The sequence below is a fragment of the Gavialis gangeticus genome, unplaced genomic scaffold (assembly GCF_001723915.1).
Source record: "Gavialis gangeticus isolate Ggan-Ray unplaced genomic scaffold, GavGan_comp1, whole genome shotgun sequence".
NCBI classification, from domain to species: Eukaryota; Metazoa; Chordata; order Crocodylia; family Gavialidae; genus Gavialis; species Gavialis gangeticus.
Genome location: NW_017729033.1, coordinates 18,923,953 through 18,928,172, shown reverse-complemented (window position 1 = coordinate 18,928,172; position 4,220 = coordinate 18,923,953). Strand labels below are relative to the sequence as shown.

Sequence of the window (4,220 nt, the reverse complement as noted above, 5' to 3'; positions counted from 1 at the left end):
GGGAGTGCGGGGGGTGGGGAGTGGGGAGGGAATCTGTGCTGAGACAGGGGCTACAGGGTAGCTATGGCAAATTTTAGGATGGCTGTAGCACACTCTGTAAACTGCCCCCTCATGCCCCCACCTATCCTGAGTGTAGCCTTAGGGCAACCCCTCCTGCCCCCCCCTCACTGGGAAGAGCCACATCAGGCAGCCTGCCTTCGCTGCATGCACAAATCTGGGGGACACATGCCCCCCCATGTCTCCCCCAGGGTGCATTTAGCACAGAGATCTCCCCCTCCACTGTGTTACCCCTGACAAGCCATTCGCAGCTCCATCCTGTGCCCCACCCCAGCTGGGCAGTGCTTACCCCTGCACCAGCCCCGTTCTGTCCCTCACTATGGGGGCTTCCATCTCCTCCTCTCCCCATGCTCCTTCCCTCCCACACTTACCAGCTGGAAGCTGCTCTCCAAGTTGCATATCGGCAATCAGATCGGTATTGGCCGTCAGTATCAACCAAAAAAATCTTTATGGGTGCACTACTAATTCATAGTGCATGCACACACATGTAGTTGATGCTTTCTATCTTTGTATCATTTACAGATAATACTGGCATTCTTATTACTTACTACCCCATTTTTTGGCTAAATGAAAATTCTGCATCACAGTAGGTTTCTTTTGTACTGACACGGAACCATTAAAACATGTCAGGTTTCATAATAGTTGTGAATTCACTTTATGTTTAGTCCACAGTGCTCTAGAGCAAGAGCTCCAAAAGGGCTTCTTCCAAATAATTCTTTCTTCTTTTTTTCTCCTTTTTCTTTACCTCAAATGTTTGTTTACTCATAATGTTCATTGTGGTTTATTACAAGTGAAAATGAGTTTGATTTTTCTCATTTTGTTTAAATTAAAGCCTTACAGAATTGTTTTATATCCAAAACTGAAATAGGAGAAGTATACACTTGATTTGTTAGCAAACTTTTCTGGAAAAACATTTGGCCTGTGCAAATTACTGTTGGCACCTTGTTTCATACCTTTTTAAAGCTGTTTTTGCTAAACACTTGCATTTCAGGTGAGGTGTGCAAGGAGAACTGACAAAATTTGTTGGGCCTGACCTTAAAATCTTCAGTACTCTTAATTACATTAGTTTGCGGTTCTCTGGAAAGTAAAAGTGGCATGGATTTTTGTGGGTGATATGAATGCACTACATTTGAAAGTTTGTCTAAGTTTATTACAGCCATGTCACTGGTCCAGTAAAATATATTACCCACAAAAATCCTTACCTCACTTCCTGAACCATCACAGCTACAACATCACTCCAACGCTACCTAAAACTGAGAACACTTATCACAACAGTGTGCTCAGTTTGCAAATAAAAGTTAACTTTTTTTTACCTGCTGGCCCTGTAAGCTCAACCTGGGATCAGGGAATCCACAGGTTCTTCCTGATCAAAACAAGAAAAGGATAGATTTTGAAGGCCGCTGTGAGGGAATGTGGGCAACAGCTTAAAAAGAACAGACACAATGTGAGGAAGAGTTAGAGACATGCCAAACAAAAATCACTAGTTCAGTTGGACTAATGTTAAACCTAGCAGAAAGTAGATGCATTTATCTGGGTTTTTTGGGGTCTTTTCACCATATTACCTAAACCTGCGGAAGGGTTTGTTGACTATACAACTGTTACATTTACAGGCCCCGAAAGTCCCCATTTTAAAGTTTTAGAATTCATGTGGGGGAGCTGAAAATGTAGACTGACCTCCTCAGAAGTATTGTATCCTTTCTTTCTGCTCCCACTTCATTCTTTCATTAGCTGTAGTGGAAATCACTTCTGATGGATTTGTAGGGAAAATGTCATTTTTCCTTCTTACCCTTTAGTCTACTTGTGTTTCATTGAGAAGTATGAGTTTTAGCCATGCTGGGAAAGAACAGGAGGTATAGTGGAGGTTTAAGGACTAGAAATTCCCAGGAACACATTCTGTCCATAGTATTAATAGTAATTAAATTGGGGAATGAAACAGGTTTGTGGTGGAAGGGAGGAGACACTGTAGAAGAAGCAGCAAAATCAAAAGGACCATCAGCAATTGACTTTATTTTTGAGGTCTGAAGGTGTTTTCAGAGAGGAATGGAGAACAGAAAGTCAAGTTAATAGTCTAAAGAGAGCAAAGAAACACATCAGCGTAAAGCAAATGAAATGTTTGCATAAGAGGGGTCCCGTTCGAAATCAATATAAGGAAGGAAATGCAGATTGAAGGCTGAAAATCTATCTTTGATAACTTGCCACGTTTGAATACCTGCAAACATTGCAATACATACTGTACAATTCCCAGTGTGTAAACACAATTGGAGATGAAAAAGGCCAAGTCTCCATATTAAGTCTGCATTTCCATACATAAAATCTCTAATGTTAATATTGTATGTTGCCAGTGTCTTAATAGTTATCAGCTAGTTTTTGTTCTGTTTGTCTTATGGCCTGGTATGCACAGCTACCTGAAGCCACATCTCCGTTCTGTTAAAGGTTGGATAGATTGAGGCAGGTTAATTTTTAACCTTTAAACAAATCTTACAACAAAACCAAAAAAAAAAAAGTTTTAAAAAGTCCAACTTTCAGCTTGTACTTCATAGCCTGAGCTATCTATAAATGAAGAACTAAAATGTTAAATTAAAAAAAAAAATCATTGTGTGAAGTGTCCGTAATCTGGATGTCATTTAGGATGGGTCTGTTGCTACTGGCTAAGAATATGGAAAGCATATGTTTCAGCTGTTCTAAAGGGGAGGGGAAGCTTTGTCCTCTGGTGTGCACATTGGCTGTTGCACTGTAACTGTTGTATCTTTCTGAGCCATTGTGTTATAAGTAGGGGTCTACCTAAATCACAGAGAAACTAAATTTTCACAGGCTGGTTGCGGCATAAATAGCACATTCTGGAGACGTTTCCTGAATGTGCTCTGGCTACCCGGCCCCTCAGTGCTGGTTGGCTGGCAGAGAAGCCTGGCAGGGGGGGCACCATCTTGTCTGCTGCCCTTTGTGTTGTCCCACCAGCTGGTGCCACACCACCCCAGCCCCCAGGGTGGGCTGCCACAGCAGCAGCAGCAAGGTTTACTGGCTCCCACTAGGGTGCCAGCACTTTTTATTAAATGTTTTAAGTTGATTTAGCAGTTTCTGCAGAATTCCAGATTGAGTAGGCATGCAGCTGTGAGCTAAATTGTGTGAACTTTGACCTTGAATGAAGCAGGGTTAAAGATGAAGCAGTTTTGCTTTCCTTGTGCCACTACAGCAGAGGTTCCCAACCACCAGGGCGTGGCCCAAAGGGTTTGCTGCCAGGTCGTGGCATGAGCTTTAACCACTGCTAGCAACAGTTGTATGCCCAGGCCACTCCCACATCATGCTGATTGGCTGGGTGAGAATATCCTCGCTTGGCCAATGACTGTGACTTGAGCTTTTGAAATTGGACCGTGGTAACTGTAGCTAGTCACTTCTGTATCAGCGAGACTGCCCTAGCTACTGATGTCTGGCTTGTCTCCTTGTATCCTCGGCAGCTAGCTAGCTAATGTTAGCCAGCTAGTGATGCGTATGTATGACTTTTAGTTATTGTCTCCTCTATCGATGATGTTCCTGATGTACCTCACAACCTCTTTCCCTCCTCCCCTGCCACATAAATTAAATTTAAATCTGTAAATTTAATTGTTTCTATACCCTGGTCCGCCAAAATTCTTGAGTGAGTTTGCCAGTCCGCAGTATAAAAAAAGGTTGGAAACCACTGCACTCCAGAATCATGCAGATGTAACAGCTTATTGGTATTAGCTAATATTGTTGCATCTGCCGGTATGATAATACATGTTTTGATTAGCAACCAAAAGCTTAGTGTAATAACTTCCGCGCTACAGTGTTATGAATTCTCTCTCCTTTTCCAAGCTTCTCGCCTCCCCACAAATAAGTTTTCAAAATTAGCTTTTATTCTTAACTTTGAGGCAAAACTCTTGTAACATAGTTTATAGGAAGCCATGCAGTGGGTGTTTTTAGCAAATTGTTCATTGGCCAAAATACATTTTTGGTCAACTCAAGTTATGATAAATTTGTATTGATTACAACCTGAATTATTTCAATTTAATGAAAAATTTAAAAGGGCTTGAGTACTATCCATATGCTGGAGGTGGGGTGTGCCCCACTTTAATCTAGGCACATGCTAGAGTGAAAAGGGGACCTTAGCTCAAATCGAATCTGGCAAAAAAAAAAAAAAAAAAAAAAAA

At 41.7% G+C, this 4,220-nt stretch overlaps 1 protein-coding gene across 3 annotated transcripts in view; it reads left to right on the top strand.

Annotated features, from left to right (window-relative positions):
- NELFA (negative elongation factor complex member A) overlaps positions 1–4,220 on the top strand; it is a 62,385-nt gene that overhangs the window by 8,811 nt on the left and 49,354 nt on the right. The gene's annotated exons all lie outside the window — the stretch shown is intronic.